We start from the raw sequence: 17,989 nt of genomic DNA, 5'->3' as shown, positions 1-17,989 counted from the left end.
ACTTCCTGTCTGGTAAAATGTTGTTCCCAGAATAGAAAGAGAAAAATCTTTCCTGACAGGGATTCAAACCTTTCTACATTCTATTCAAAACCCAAAAAGAAAAGTTTTTGGTATAGATTTCCCTTAAAATGCCTGAAAACACTAGATACAAAGAACATTGTGACATTAGGATAAAATGTACAAGAAATCACAATCGCTGTGCTTTACTACTAAACAATAACTACATGTACACAACAAAGACAGCTGCCCCCTACATACTTGCCTAATCACAGATTATAGACAGAAGTCAAGAATTTAAAATGTTAACCTACATTTATAAGATTTAGATTAAGAATACTTTTAAAAGGTTACAGATTGTATTTATGATGAAGTGTACACTCTATTAGGTAATACTGTATTTTCAAGGTATGATTCATCAATAAATGCAAGCCAAGGTCACAATGACTGTTAATGACAAATTTACATGAATCACTAGCAGCAAATATATGAACCTAAGTTAAGAATAATTAATGAGAGTGCAAGAAAACTCAGCAGGTACTTTTTAAGGGCCAATTAACTTTTAAAGGGATAATGCATTAACAGCTCCACTCTTAAAATGATACGCAGTTAGACTCACAAACACAGGGAATAAGAGTTAAAATACTTTTACAAATAATATTAATAACTATAAGTATTATTTTAAAACAGTTTTTGTTCCTTCTCCCTTTATGTTCATTTATGAAGGTATAGATGAGAACCGACAGTATCTCTGTATTTTTCACAATACTGGGCTTTACTTTCTGGTAGCCAGTGTAATATTTTAGTTGTATGTGGAGCTGGTGGTCTGAAGCCCCATACACACTATCAGTTTTCCTGATGGTTTTCTCTTCAGGTTTACAGAAAACCATCTAATATGAGGTCAAACCTTAAGCGTTTCAATTTGAATGCAATCAGGCAGGTCCTTGTACTACATGGTTTTGGTAAACCTGAAGAGAAAACCAGCAGGAAAACTGATAGTGTGTATGGGTCAACCTCTGCTTTTTATACAGCATTTCATGCACACTTCAAGAGTCAGGCCTCGTACACACGACCGAGTTTCTCTGCAAAAACCAGCAAGAAACTTGCTGGGAGATATTTTTTTGCCGAGGAAACCGGTCGTGTGTACATTTTTGTCGAGGAAACTGTTGAGAAACTCGACGAGCCAAAAAGAGAGCAAGTTCTCTATTTCCTTGACAGGAATGGAGAAAATTGGCTTGTCGAGTTTCTCGACAGCCTAACGAGGAACTCGACGAGGAAAACGATGTGTTTCCCCCGTCGAGTTCCTCGGTCGTGTGTACGAGGCTTCAGAGCACTCTTTCATAACTTTCTACTTTATTTATGTCTCCTTTTTTTACCTCGATACCTTACTGTAGCTCTGCCCCCTATGATACCAGAAATAATGCTACACATTACTGCTCTGCCTGGTTTGGTCACAAAAAACATAAGTAGATCTAAAGGCAGATTCAAGAATAGGCAAAACTTTTTTTTTCCATTTTGGATAGAGTAATGCCCTGTACACATGATTGGAATTTCCGATGGAAAAAGTCCTATGGACATTTTCCATCGGATTTTCCGATCGTGTGTAGCCCCATCTGAGTTTTTTCATAGCAAATTCCGATGAATTCCATCAGAGTTTAGATATAGAACATGTTCTATTTTTTTCCAATGGAATTCCGTCGAAATTCCGATGTGATTTGGCCGGGCAAAAGCCCGATTGTGTGTACGCGGCATTAGGGAGCCTTATAACCCCTGTCAGTTTTTTTTTCCATCTGTGTCCTATTGGGTAGATTTCCCTTCACTTCCTGTCCCATAGCCAAAACAGGAAGTGAGAAGAAAACCCTGCAAATTAAGGGAATTCCCTGGGGCCCCCAAGGTCACTAGAACTAGTGACCCCATTGGAAGATTTCTCCTTTATTATTTTTCGATAATAACAGTAAGACAAATAGAGAGGGTGAATATTCCTTACGGGGACACAGACTGCTATAAAAACCCGACAGGTGTTTTAATCTACTTCCACTCTATCCAAAAGTAAAAAAAAAAGTTTTGTCTTTTGTTATAGTTCAATACTTTAAAGCAGAATGGGACCTAGGCAAGGAATTCTGTTAAGCAGCCTTCCCATCCCATCACTTCAATTTACATTGATAAGGACTGAAACATGGACAGGAAGTTTCCCAAGTTCTATTGCCTATACCTAGTATGCTCCGCTCCCTCGGAAACAATTACCTATAAGTGCATTTTCCCTTAGGTAGTCAACCAGTTCTGCTATGTCTCTGTTTTACTGCAGGAGCATGAATGTTGTAGCTGGTCCCCCTGGGCATCTACTGGGTCTTAGGCCCCGTACACACGACCGGTTTTCTCGGCAGAATTTAGCAAGAAACTCGATGGGAGACGTATTCTGCCGAGAAAACCGGCCGTGTGTACACTTTTCGCCGAGGAAACCGACGAGGATCTCGTCGGGCCAAAAAGAGAACATGTTCTCTATTTCCTCGTTAGTCAATGGGAAAAGTTGGCTCGCCGAGATCCTTCACAAGGAACTCGACGAGCAAAACGACGAGTTTTGCCCGTCGAGTTTCTCGGACGTGTGTATGGGGCCTTAGGCTTCTGTCTAAGTTGCCTTGAGAATGATCCGGCTAAAAGTAAACCATCTACTGCTCTTTAGTACCAGTCCGGGGCTTGTTGGTTGCCCACCACTGTTACATTCCTTGCTGTAAGAACAGAATTTAAAACAAAATGTTGCAGAGAGATTTTCAAGTATATTATTCACTGGTATACATATCTAAATGCATAAATCCCATTCTAATTTAAACCAGACAAATCCCTATCCAATGCTTTATACTAAGTCTTCACACATTACTGCTATTTTCATGATGCCTTAGAACAGTCCCACAAGAGATAGCCAGACCTACAAGTTTTATGAACATGCACACTTAAACTCCTAGACCAGTCTAATGCCCCGTACACACGATCGGATTTTCTGACAGCAAAAGTCCGATGTGAGCTTTTGAACAGACATTCCGACTGTGTGTATGCTCCATCAGACTTTTTCTGTTTTTACCTCCAGCAAAAGATTGAGAGCTGGTTCTCAATTTTTCCGAAAGAAAAAATTCCTATAGTAAAATACGATCGTCTGTAGCAATTCAGACGCATGCTCGGAAACAATTCGACGCATTCTCGGAAGCATTGAACTTAATTTTCTCAGCTCGTCGTAGTGTTCTTGACGGTCGAAAGTTCAGAAAACTTTTGTTTGACTGTGTGTATGCAATCCAAGCTTGAGCGGAATTCTGTTGGAAAAATCATCCAAGAATTTTCTGACGGAAAATCCGATCGTGTGTATGGAGCATTACAAATGGAACCTTACTGTTAGGGTCTTACTTGAAATTGGTCACAAATATGGAAAAATATTGGCTTGCTCCATCAGACTTAAACAAGCATGTACATTCATACTCAAGACATTCTGTTATGGCCAAAGTTAGGTGCATACTTCTGAACATATTTCATCCTCGTTTCATCTGCTTTGCAACCAGACACCTTACACTAACTGACTTCATCTCTGCTCTAATCACTACTCACTACTCAACAAACCAATTAAGTCATTTGCTCTTTACCCTCAAGCAAGAGCCCTTGTCCCCAACATCTTTACATCCTTCTTTTAAACCCACTTTTGGGAAATCTTAGCCCCTATCATGAAACACATTTTATTCAATCTCAGAAACCTGTCCCTTCTTGAAACTATCCCGAAAATCACATATTTCCATTATCCCCCGAAAAAAACAAAGATCCCTTCCAGTGCTCCAGATACGGACCCATTTCTGTGCTCTAACATTGACCTATAAATGTAAGCCAAACTAATTCCTGACTGCTTTAAAACCTTTATTTCCTCCTTGATTTATCTTGGCCAAGTATGTGCTGTACCCTTCAGACAAGTGACAAGTAAAACAATCAAAACACTGACTTCCATTGGTCCCACAAGAAAGCACCATCAATCCAATTTGCCTCCTTCCAATAGACACAGAAAAGGCATTTGACCTCCTAAACTGGAAACTCCTTGCCACCACTATTTCAAAGATAGTCATTCCACATAATCTTCTCATGAAAATACTTGCCCTCTTTGATTCCTCTACATTTGGCCATCACTATTTGTAACAATCCTTCCATCAAACGCCTGGTTGTCCACCAGCAATGAATACAAGCTTAGCCTATACGCTGATGACCTATTGCTTTACATTTCAAACCCTAGAACTGCATTCCCTGTCCTAATTAAAGAATTTGGCACATTTGGCTTCTTCAGAAGTCCTGAATGTCTTACTCACAAACACTGGATGCCTGTGCCCACTCAATCTACAAAATATTGATTGCGTTCCTTGGGTCCTATTCCAAGACATTTGCTGAATCATACTCACATCACCGAACTCTAACATGAGCCTCAACCCATATTCAGGGGGATGCCTCCTCCTCCTGCTCAAGGCATCCCCTCCTTTCCTTACCTCCTTTACTCCTTAGGCCTCGTACACACGACCGGTTTCCTCGGCAGAATCCATCAAGAAACTTGGTGGGAGAGCTTTTTTGCCGAGGAAAAACGGTCGTGTGTACATTTTTCATCGAGGAAACTGTCGAGGAACTTGACGAGCAAAAAAGAGAGCAAGTTCTCTTTTTCCTCGACGGGAGTCTCAATTTGCTTGTAGGGCTGGTTTTCGACGAGAAACTCGAGCGTGTGTATGCTAAGAAACCCGCGCTTGCTCAGAATAAAGTATGAGACGGGAGTAATAGTAGCATTTGTAATGGAGATAACAAATTTTTCAAGCTGTAACAGACTGAAAAGTGCAAATCATCTCTCACCAAAGTTTTACTTAACACACAGTAACATGAAATTAGCAAAAGAAGCCCCAAGGGTTGTGCCAGTGGAATCGAACTTCCGCTGAACGAGGAGATTTTGTCTTGACCATGTGTACGCAAAGCAAGCTTGTCGAGTTCCTCGACAAGCCTAACAAGGAACTCGACGAGGAACTTGATGTATTTCGCCCGTCGAGTTTCTCGGTCGTGTGTACGAGGCCTATGTTAGTGATGTAGCTGGTAGCAGAGTTGTGGATGGCTAAGTAAGTTGTTGTCTCTATATTGAATTTATTTTGTTGGGTGAGCAGAAGTCAGTGGAAGGATCCACAGAGAGGAGTAGCAGACCTTGAACGCAGCCTCGGCCCGTCCACCACCCCCTCTCTCAAGGCCACCCCCTATATGCACCACCTATCTATACACGGCCGCAGAAGCTACCCCCTATTCATGCGTCCGGCCCCTTTCAGGACACCGGGCGCATGAATTACAGCGGCAGTGTTTTTTCTAAAATTACCTGATGTTTCGCCCGACGAGTTACTCGGTCGTGTGTACAAGGCCTTACTCCTTTATTTTTCCTTCTTATACTGGCACAGATCAGGGGATTTCCCTCCCCTTAGGAGATGGTAGTGCTATTCCCATAAGGTGTTAGGATGGTTGCCGAGCCCTCTGCTTTTCATGGAGACCCCAAATTAGTATGCAACCAGGCCATAAAGGGACACAATACAGAAAAGCTGACCCTCTACCTGACACTAACATGTCTACGCATGAATGAAATGACCATTGTATCAGATCTCTCCTGTTTTCAAGCCAGATGAATTGCCTCCTCAAAATGTCTCTCTCTACCCTGTAATGATTGAGATTGTCTATACTGGAATATTTAATAACGATTATAATATTTAAAAACAAGCACCAGAGTAGTTTTACAAAGAAATAGCCTGTTCACGGAGGATTCTGGAAACAGAACATAGAAAAATTACAGAACAAGTGTTTGTATGTTTAAGAGGAGCGATAACGCGGATATGTGAGAACATTTAAAGACTTGTTTATGCTATAGAGAGTGCTTAAATTCCATCTTGCTGCCAGAGCTGAACATATGGCAGCATTGTGAAGAATTAGGAACTAGGACTTTGGAAGGTGAAATAGGAGCCATTATTCCTCACAATAAAACCAATTTCACCTTCTAAAGTCTGGAGAGTGAGTAATGTATAAAGACTAGCACATATATCCATAGAAACGTATACAAGTTAACGATACTCTGCAACAAGTCATTGTTAGATGTGTAGCCATCACAACACTATTTTGTTGGATAGCCTAACATCTTAAAAGTGCCTTGTGCTAGCTAGGCAGTGATTTTGTATGTTCATAAAAGGTCAATGTATTTATTTGTTAAAGAAGTAAAGACATATTTTCGTTATTAATCTAAAATTTAAGGTGCTTCCACGATCTTTTCTTTGCAGTGCAGGGTGGGCTTTTTAATAGGAAAGCCCAGTACCAACTTTTCTAAAGTGGTTCTAAATTCAGTTAAAGCCCCCCCCCCCATACTTACCTGAGCTGCCTCTAGGTCCAGCAATGTTGCAGGAGTGTCTCGGCTGCCCAGGGCTCACCTCCTGATTGGCTGAGACAGCAGCGTGGTGTCAACCAAAGTCAGTCAGCCAATGAGGAGGGAAAGGGGGTGGGGCCGGGGCATGGCTACCTATCTGAAGTTAAAGTGGTTCTAAATTCACAAGGTCATTTTACCTTAAAGCATTCTTGTAAAAAAACTTCTTGTTGTTGTCCCCCCCTCCCCCTCACCGTAAATACTTACCCAAGTCCTATGTCGATCCAACGTTGTTCCCGTCTGCATGTCTTCTGTCCTCTCTCCCTGCTCTCACAAGCTTGACTGAAAGCAGTTAGAGTGATTGGCTCCAGTGGCTGTCACGCTGTGTGTGCCTCTAAATATACATAGCCTGGCTCAGGAGTGTGGCCACACGTGTGGCCCCATAGGAAGTGGTTTCCTATGGTGGAGCGGGGGTGCACAGAGAAGAGGTGAAGTGGAGAACACCATCAGGAGGCCCCAGAAGAGGAGATTTGGGGCCGCTCTGTGCAATACCCTTGCACAGAGCAGGTAAGAATAACATCTTTGTTTTTTCGCATTTTTTTTTTATTTTACTTTACAACCTCTTTAGGAACCTTTACACAATACATTGTGTAGATGAAATAAATAAACAGGAAATGCTTTTCACATGATTGGATAAGCAAAGTGAATAGATTCTTAACTGCTTTAATAAATAAGTCTCGACATCTCAATGGCATCTCTCTCTCTAGAAGAGATGGAGGGGTGTGTCCTTCCATTTACTCATTCAGCTGTGTGTGTAATCTTATAACTCGCTATTCAAGTCCAGTCAAAATAAAGGCTATACACAACATAGTACTAAGACTGACGATTAGTCTGTTTTGTATTCCTCTGGCACTGTCTGTGTGTACCAGTGTAAAATCAGTTGTTCTGGGAACACCCAATTATGGACTGGCATTCAGGGATGCTCAACTCCACCCATAAAGGTATCTCTGCAGCCTAATTATGCAGAGCCCCTGACCAATGAGAAAATACTAAGGCTGACCATACATGCTGCAAATTTCTTTCCTGCAACCACAGGAGGGTTTACATCCACTAAAGTTTTAATACTGCTTTAACCCCTTCCTGCCCACCACGGCATCCCTTTAACCTCCCTGGCGGTATGATTCTTTCAGAAAAAACATGCTAAAAGCGGTACCATTATTTGCAAGGAAATTTGGCGTTTTATTTTGTAGGCCTGTAATTTTTAGAAATAACTCACTTAAATCTGACCAAACAAGATTCTAATAGGCATCCCGGGTATGACATTTTTTTAAAAACAAAATTATAAATTATAATATAATAAATAACTATAAATAATTATAACAAATAATAATATAATTATAATAAAAATTATTAAATAATGTAATCAAATCAAAATCACTGAAATTTGCTCAGTTGCAGAATTGTCGTTGTCATTATTTTTTTTTTTTTATGACGAATTTCCCCACAAATCGCTATCGCACAATTCTGCAAGTGATTATAATTTATTATCGCTGTTTTCTAGCTGATCTAAAACTATTTTTGACATAAAGGGACACTTTTGGTTGCTATGGACAATCTACAGTTTGCAGGGAGAAAAAAAGGTTTTTATTATATAAAATGACATGCAGGACACTGGGCAGACCACTAGGGACAAGGGGGGTGTGTATTTTTTACATACAGTACTGTAATCTATAAGATTGCAGTATACTGTATGTAATGTGTTTGTTTACTTTTTTGAATTTGGCGCGGTTCTCCGTCCCCGTGCGTCGTAACGTCGCAGGGAACGGAGATCGGCGGCACAGGAGGACGCTGTGTGAATCGAGCGAGGTCCCGCTCGCTCACACAGCGCGGTGGCATCGCTGGATCCAGGGACAAGGTAAGTAAACACTCCCTGTACATCCAGCGAGGCAAGCCCGAGTCTGACTCGGGGTTACCGATTTTAGCCCAAAAATCTCACCCCGAGTCAGACTCGGGAACACCGCCCAGGAGGTTAATCAGTTCTTAATGCCCAATCACTGTCACAGTGATAAAGTGACCCAGCAGTCACATAATTTAAATTCACACCAACAGTGCATTGGGGTACTAATGTCCGCAGAATCCAAATTATTAAAAAATTTCCAAAATACCGAGCTGCTGCAAACTAAGAGGCTTGATAGGGTTTACATAACATAAAGTTTTTGGGTTGTGTTTTGCACGCCACAGGCTTTTCAACAAAAAGGGTTTACATAACATGGCATACATACAACCCATGGAACTGTAAATTTGAATGAACATGCATCTATCAATATTTTCCCTAAGCATTCAGTGAACTTTACATGCAGCTAAAGATGATCCCAGTTCATTCTGCATTAAAGAGACTTTGTCTGGCCTTTGTACAGAACCTTGACGTGCTAATGCAATGGGAAAACAGTAATGGTGTCTGTAGCAACCAATTAGATATTTGCTTTTGCTTTCCAAGCTGTGCCAGAAAAACATCAGCTGATCTCCGATTTGATAAAAATGTTTTCCCCCACAGAGACTTTTCTTTTATAAGTAAATGAGGCACTTTGTCAATATAAATACAAATATGTAATTTTATTCACCAAAACTGCGTCTTAAAAAATCAACGCATCCACAATTTATTGTACATTTTAGAACAAGATTACAGTTCCAGTCTTCATACTTAATCAAAAATGCAACAATGACTTTTATCTACAACCTCCCTTTATTTACAGTTGTGCCATACACAGCAGTTCAGTCTTTAGCTCATCCATCTGAGAAAGCATTCAGGGACAATAAATCACAGGAATGAACCTGCCTTCCAGACAAAAGGAGACCTAATTGAGAACAGCAAGAAGAATTTGCCGTGTTTTCACTTATTGCTCAAGCTTTTTTTTTTTTCCTTTCTTTTTTTTTTTGATGGAGGGCTCCTTCCCGTGGTTTGGGGTAAAGTAAACCATTTCGGATACGTAGCTCTGAGAAGGCTGTTTTCTCCATAACCTACAGGGAAGGACTAGGATTTAGCAGAAAGAAGAATGTGGGGGAGGAAATCTTAGAAGTGACAAATGAAAAGAGGAACAGTAAAGTATTTTACAGGAAAAGGATCATTTATTTAGAATTCAGTTTTTTTTTTCAAGATAGGTGCGCTTTTTTCAGCGTTTTCACGCTGGTGGACAGAAGCACAAGCCTGGAGTTATGGGTTAGATCTTTATGTGATTTAAGTATGAGCCTTAGTATAAACAATAAAGAAATAATAGTACCATCATCCTAAAAGTCAATTGGAATAGAATTTGGGACTAAGGGGACCCCAAAGACCCACAGAACCAAGAAAATGGGGGGCATGAGGACTATATCGGTACTATGGAGAGAAGTAAACTCAGAAAGTAGAAGAAATTAAAAGATATATATCAATTTATTAACAATTAGCTGTATTCACGTAGGTCGGCGTATTTTTGAGCCGGTGTAGCGTATCGTATTTACGCTACGCCGCTGTAAGTCAGAGAGGCAAGTGCTGTATTCACAAAGCACTTGCCTCCTAAGTTACGGCGGCGTAGCGTAAATGGGCCGGCGTAAGCGCGCCTAATTCAAATTGTGAAGAGGTGGGCGTGTTTTATGTAAATAAACCATGACCCGACGTGATTGACGGTTTTAACGAACGGCGCATGCGCCGTCCGTGGACATATCCCAGTGTGCATTGCTCCAAAGTACGCCGCAAGGACATATTGGTTTCGACATGAACGTAAATTACATCCAGCCCCATTCACGGACGACTTACGCAAACAACGTAAAATTTTCAAAATTCGACGCAGGAACGACGTCCATACTTAACATTGACTAGGCCAGCTATGTGTTCGACTAAAAACTGAAAACGCCTTACGTAAACGGCGTATCTTTACTGCAACGGGCAAGCGTACGTTCGTGAATAGGCGTGTCTCGCTGATTTACGCATTCTAAGCGTAAATCAGCGTTCACGCCCCTAGCGGCCGGCGGAACTAGACAGCTAAGATACGACGGCGCAGGCAGTCGTATTTTAGCTACATTTAAGTGTATCTCAATTTGAGAATACACTTAAATGTACGACGGCTTAGATTCAGAGTTACGACGGCGTATCTACTGATACGCCGGCTTAACTCTTTGTGAATCTAGCTAATAGTATCAAAAAAGCATAGTTATAAAAAACATCAGGACAATAATACAAAACTAGCACAAAACATATATTGCGGGACTAACCAGACAGGTCACCGGGCTACAGTAGTCCCCGAGGGGAGAGTCACGGTGAGAGTGGAGGTCGCACAAGACAAGATCTTTACGTAACAATATACAGAACATATCACATGCCAGGGGCAAGTACCACTTTTTTGGGTTAGCTGGTTCTTTATATATAAGGCTAAAAACACACAAGCATTTTCTTTCTCAGATTATCTGCTGATACAAATAGTCAATGCCAGCTATTAGTGGTGATTTGTAGCTAGAAATGTAATTACTAGAGTCGCTAGTGATTCGCAATAGCATTGGGTTGTGTTCTGCTACAAATCGCTCTCCTAATTAGTAGCTAAGCATAGCGATTGCTATAACATTTCATAGGAAAGCATTAAATGCTCGTTCACAAATGCCTCAATACCGATGCTTGGGTGGCATTTAAACAGTGTTTTTAAAGCCTCTTAACTACCCTTCAATGCCTGCCAAGAATATTACAATGGGCACCACACAGTGCAGTACACATTGGTGCAGTAGTGCTGTGCTGTGTTAAAAATCGAGCAGCATGTTGCTTTCAGGAGGCATTGCCGCTTGTCATCTGCCTCCTTCAATTTCAATGGTAGCGCCATAACTGTACCTATACAGTGCCTATAGCATTTACGGCAGGTTAGTGAAGTATTTATAAAGTGTTAGCTGGGTGCTGGGGGACTGACACTGGAGGTTCCTGTATCCCAGAATGCATTCATAGCTCCCTGATTCGGAAGAACTGTCTCTGATTTGGAACAAAGCCCCTCTGTCCCTCTTTCCTCTTCATTTGTCCACCATTTTGGTCTGATCGATATAGTTGTAAAGAAAATGCACTATTTAACTTTCAAGTGTTTCCCAGTGCTAAACCTTTCATCCAATTTCTAAGTCGCTGCATCTGTAAATATCAAAAGCCAGTAGTAAAGGAATAGTAGCGGTCAATTGTGTGACCTATGAATACATACTTTTACTAATAGGTGTCCCTCGTTTCCATCTAAAAAAATTGGAAGGTATGTGCACTGGGAAATAATAGAATAATAGAGAACACGGAGAGAGCTCCTCCAGTCACTTCCTGTTTGCGCAGAGCAGCGGTGTGGTAACACCATTTCTATTTGCAGGCAAAAGCATCAAGCCAACGAGCAATACTTACAATGCCTGACAGGAGTAGAGGCATTGAGCATTATTGTCACTAGCAAAGCTTTTTGAGTCAGCAAAGTGTCAAAGAGTCAGCAAGCGACCTCGCTAATACCTAGTACACATTGACCGAATGTCAGAAGACATGGGCCAGTTCAATAGAAACCGGCCGACATTGTCCGACGGCCAGCTTCTGTCGAAGGGTCATGACCGAAAAAGGTCTGCAAATTGTCTCCCAATGCCAATGGCGATAGCTGAGAATGGTGGCCAGAGTGTTCTGGAGGGGGCATCCTCCTGTCAGAACACAATAGCACAATCCAATGTACTAACATTGGATTGTTAGTAAAGGCCCCAACCTTTTTTATTTTTTTTCATTCAACCAAGCAAGTGGCTGTGACAGTCTTTCCATGATCATCTTGAACTGGACCAAGCCAAATGTCAAAGAGATCAAAGCATATGAATACTATCTTGCAGAGCATTCCCAGAAATGTCTTTGTTCGCACCACAAACTAACCACACCTCAAAGCAGATAATTTCTTCTACATTACTTTCCTATTAAGCTCTTCCACTTAGAAAAACAACACATTTATTGGTGTTTACCAAGCCTTATTCATGCTTTTTCAGCGCTTCAAAAACGTTTCAAAAATGCTATAGGCACGTTAATGAGCATTTCCTCATTCTTCATAACCAACACATAGGAGAGAGAGAGCTACAACGTGCTTTAGAAAATGCACTCTTACCGATCCCATAGAAAATCAATATGTTTTTCTTAGTGACAAATCACTGTAACAAACCGGCAGGGGGGATAAGGTATGGGGTAATCGCTGTGCCCATGTGTCATCAGTCTAAAATTAGGAGGAATATAAATATTTGCATAGTACATTTATTTACAGATATTTGTATGTCAGCCCTATCAGAGGGACAGCCGTGTTCAGTGCGAAAAGAGGCACTGTTTTTCCAAAGGGACATTTTGATAGATGCCAGAAAAGTGGGTTTGACTGAAAACAAATTTGTGCCTATGGGAGCGCTCATGGCTGCTCAGATTTATTATGCCTTGTTAGAATAAACTCACAACCCTATAAATAGACTTTACCTTGCCTATAATATATTACAGAGTCAAATACACCCTAAAATACACTTCTAAAAAACATATTTCAAGCGTTTGTCTTGTTCCAGCTCATCCTGTTACGTTACCTATAATATGTTATAAAGAACCCAACAGGGAGAGTGCAAACCTGTTATTATGGCCACTGGAACTCAAAAGCATGGTGATATTTCATTATAAGAAATATTAGAAATTGATGGTTCAACTGTTCTGCATCAACCAAGAACGTACAAGTCAGTCTTGGGTAGATTTACCTTTGAAGATATTATTTCAATAATTTAGTACTGCTTATCTATAGATCTATAGTATAAGGGAAAAAGTGATGTTTGTAGTGGTGGCAACTGCTGGTTCCTGTATGTTAAAATATTCTTGTGAAATTTGAAAGTGAAGTCGAAAGTTTGTTTTTGCCTATGAGAAATGGTGTTGCAAGGGTATGCGATTCAAAGTTTTAGCACTGAGAGAGGTACCACATATATTTTGAAGGTATGCTATCATGGTTGCCAACACTAGCTTTAGTCTCACAGGGCAGAGCACCCTGCCAAGATCCTGACTTTGCTCAACCTGCCACAGCTGTGATACAGCTAATATTATTCTACAGCAGGGGTCTCCATATCTTTCAAAGGCCCAGTTTACTGTTCTTTAGACTTTAGGGGGGCCCAATTGTGGCCAGTGGGGGAAGGTTGGGGTGGTTGGCAATTTTTTGTACTTTTGAATGATTTGGGTGCAGGGACGCACTGGATGCCTTCGCTGCCATTGTGCTCTTTCTGGTCATCCCTGTGTTTTCAAATAAATGGGCTACTGTGCCTCGCGAAAGAAAAAAGAAAGCATGCACCTCTTCAAAAACGTATTTTGAACATGCAATTTTCCTGTGGTTCCTGCACCTGCAAAACGTGCTGGATGTTGAAATGCATTGGGTTGCTACAGAATGAATAGCAGCCCAAAGTTTCTCACAAGAGCAGCGCAATTTGCCTGGTTGCAGTTGAGAAACAGATGCGATTCCTGCACCCACAGCCACACGCATAGGTGTGAAGCTAGTGTTAATCTATATGTGCTCCTACTATGGAGGCTCTGGAAATTAGTTTAGAACTGCAATATAATTAGAAGCCCCCTGGCATTGGCACTGTGGCTTACATATTTATTTGCAAATATATTCAAACAAAACACTGTTTTTAACGTAAACTGTTAGACAGGGCCAATTTGGTTGTTTTGCAGGATGGCTGGTAAGTGTGCTGGGAATATGTTTGTTTATTTGTGATTTGCTCAACCTGCCACAGCTGTGATACATTTAACATGCTGGATAACTCTACAGCAGGGGTCTACAATTGTTTCTAACAAAGGGGTAGTTAACTGTTCTTCAGACTTTAGGGGGGCCGGATTGTGGCCAATGGGGGTAGAAAATGTCCCAGGCTCAGCCACAGTGAGAATAAACATTGCCCCAGGATTGGTGGTTAGTGGGAGGAGGAATAGTACCCCGTGGTTGGTGCCAATGGGAGGTATAGTGCCCCATCATTGATAATAGTGCCCTATCATTAGTGGCAGAAATAATGCCCCACTGTTGGCGTCAGTGGGAGAAATAGTGCCTCATATCATTGGGAGCAATAGTCCCCCAAGGAACGGTTAAATACTAGCATAGGGCTGCAGTTTGGAGACCACTGCTCAACAGGAACATATGGAGAAACAAACATAGGCTGGTGACACTACAACTTATCACATAGCCAGTCCAGATCTAAATCATTTACAGCCATGCAGAACAGATCTCCCTCCTCGTCATTGAGTTTTTTCTTTTTTTTATGAAAACCATTGGTGTCCTGTACTAATTACTTTTGGGTGGGCTTGCCATTTAAAAAAAAGACAAGGATGTTACGAGAGAGTCAATGACCAATTCGATAATTCCGCAGACAATACAGCTGAGCTGTCAGTGGTAGTGTGTCTTGGCTGAGCCTCTTTCACCTACAGATGGCTTGCCTGAGGTTACCTTGCTTGTGTTATAGTAAGCGGATCAAGAGGTCACCAGAATAGCAGTGTGTCAAGTTTCAATCTATCCCTTGCAACACAAAAAAAGAGCCCACATCATTTGTAGGAATCCCCTAAGGATGGTTTTCCTAGTCCTAATTATAATGAGGTATATACCCATTCTATATAACTTAGAAGAAGGGTGCATCAGATCTTGTATTCATGAATTTATGACAGTAAACTTCAATAATTTAAAGTGCAGCATACATCGAAGTTACATGGTTCTGTGGCAGCTGCATATGGGCTGGTTCTGCACCTTTCCCTATGTGTGCCCATGTTATTCCCCTACAGATGCCCTGTAGGTGCCCATTTATGAATTATTATCAGACAACAAAGCTCTTTGTATATCTAATTTGCATGTGCCTGTAAAGCACTGCATGTCCCTGTACAACCATTGTGAGCTAGGGATAACAAGTGTCACAGGTTCCAAATTAAGGAATGAGTCTCTCTCTCATGATTAGAGAGTCTCCTCCGCCATTCAGAGGTAACAACTTTAGGCTGTTGATACCAGTAATATAAAAAAAGTTAAAATAATAAAAAAAAGTAATATTAACCTCCCTGGCGGTATGATTCTTTCAGAAAAAACATGCTGAAAGCGGTACCATTATTTGCAAGGAAATTTGGCGTTTTATATTGTAGGTCTGTAATTTTTAGCAATAACTCACTTAAATCTGACCAAACAAGATTCTAATAGGCATCCCGGGTATGACATTTTTTTAAAAACAAAATGATAAATTATAATATAATAAATAATTATAAATAATTATAACAAATAATAATATAATTATAATAAAAATTATTCAATAATGTAATCAAATCAAAATCACTGAAATTTGCTCAGTTGCAGAATTGTTGCTGTCATTATTTTTTTTTTTTTATGACGAATTTCCCCACAAATCGCTATCGCACAATTCTGCAAGTGATTATAATTTATTATCGCTGTTTTTTAGCTGATCTAAAACCATTTTTGACATAAAGGGACACGTTTGGTTGCTATGGACAATCTACAGTTTGCAGGGAGAAAGAAACGTTTTTATTATATAAAATGACATGCATGACACTGGACAGACCACTAGGGACAAGGGGGGTGTGTTTTTTTTACATACAGTACTGTAATCTATAAGATTACAGTATACTGTATGTAAAGTGTTTGTTTACTTTTTTGAATTTGGCGCCGTTCTCCGTCCCCGTGCGTCGTAACGTCGCAGGGAACGGAGATCGGCGTCACACGGAGGCACTGTGTGAATTGAGTGAGGTCCTGCTCGCTCACACAGCGCGGTGGCATCGCTGGATCCAGGGACAAGGTAAGTAAACCATGCCTGTGGATCTAGCGAGGCAAGCCCGAGTCTGACTCGGGGTTACCGCTCGCAGCAGGAAAATCTAACCCCGAGTCAGACTCGGGAATACCGCCAGGCAGGTTAAAAGTAAACCCGTCATATATGAACCCGTCATGTAAAAAAAGTAATGGAAGTATAATAAAAAGCAAACTTTTTGGGGATTTGGATAGTGTGGTAAGGGGTAATGCCGCGTACACACGACCGTTTTTCATTAAAAACGAGGGCATTTTTCACGATCTAAAAAATGGGGATTAAAAATTTTGAACATGCTCTATTTTTTCACGACGTTTTTAACGTTGTCGTTTTTAAGGTTGTAAAAAATGGTTGTGTGTGGGCTTTAACGACGTGAAAAACCCTTGCATGCTCCGAAGCAAGTTATGAGACAGGAGCGCTCGTTCTGGTAAAACTAGCCTTCGTAATGGAGTAACATAACAGACTGAAAAGCGCGAATCGTCTTTTACTAACACAAAATCTGCTAAAGCAGCCCAAAGGGTGGCGCCATCCGCATGGAACTTCCCCTTTATAGTGCCGTCGTACGTGTTGTACATCACCGCGCTTTGCTAGAGCATTTTTTTTTCCTGATCGTGTGTAGGCAAAGGCTGTTTTAATGATCGGGTTGAAAAAAACGTTGTTTTGTCTAGACCCTTAAAAACGTAATCTTTTAGAACCCAAAAAATGGTCGTGGCAGATCTGTTTTTGCAAAAAAGCGTTTATTAGCGTTTTTTGGCATTTTTCCACGTTAAGGTTTTTGGGCAATATTTTTTTAAGAATTCTTTTTTTTTTCAATGGATCAAAAACATTAAACACTGGTGAAACACGTTTTAGAGCGTTTATCAACTTTTATGGGTTAGAAAAACAGCTCCTGAACTCGATTTTAGGGCGTTCAGAAAACAGCCCATAAACTCCACTGCTGATACACATCCAAAAACGTCCATGTGTGCATGGACACATAGAATAACATAGCGGAGAGTTTACGCGCTGTTAAAAAAATGCCCAAACTCACAAAAACGCTTGTTTTTTTGAGTTTCAGTGTTCTTGCAGCCTGATTGGATGCAGCTGCTGTTTGGTTGACGATTTTCCAGCAGGCTCCTTCAATGACAGTTGATTGAATGATCGACTTTTGTGGAACAGAATGGGGCTGGTAGGGCCACCTACTGAGAGAATTTTAGTCAGTTTCTCAGAAACCAAACTAAATTTGCACAGGGTATGGCCTACTTTAGGGTAAATCCTAAATTTTGAATTGCCACCAGAACAGGAATAGAGGGGAAATCTTCCAATGGGGCAAGTTTCTCATTACAACTAAAAGGGCATTTCATTGGAAAGATATCCTTTCACTTCTTGTTGAGTCTACAGGGCAGGAAGTGATGGTAAATGAATGATGTTTTAAGCCACCCCTACTCTATCCAAAAAATAAATAAATTTGTTAAATAAACTTTAATGACAATCTAAATATAAGAATGTGAAAAGGGGGAAATACTGCGCTGATCTAAATATCAAGTGAGCAGCCACACAAGCAATATGACAAAAATTGGAAATAAAATAGTGAAACAATATGCAGCGCTAAAAATTCTTATAAAGAACAAATTATGCATCAATGTGATGATAACACAATAACCTGTGAATGAGTGTCCATTTGAAACAACCAGCACAAAAAGAAAAACACAAAAGAAAAAGTCCATCAATATGGGGTGTATGACCACATCCTCATCTTTGGAAAAACTTTCTGCACGGTAGAATCGAAAATAGATGGAATACTCTTACCAGATGTCGTGGATCTGC

General features: G+C 40.7%; 1 protein-coding gene across 1 annotated transcript in view; it reads right to left on the bottom strand.

The window, feature by feature from the left end:
• BAZ2B (bromodomain adjacent to zinc finger domain 2B) overlaps positions 1–17,989 on the bottom strand; it is a 426,898-nt gene that overhangs the window by 166,293 nt on the left and 242,616 nt on the right.

Source organism: Rana temporaria, chromosome 6, assembly GCF_905171775.1.
Source record: "Rana temporaria chromosome 6, aRanTem1.1, whole genome shotgun sequence".
NCBI lineage: Eukaryota > Metazoa > Chordata > Amphibia > Anura > Ranidae > Rana > Rana temporaria.
This window is presented reverse-complemented; position numbering and strand designations above follow the sequence as displayed.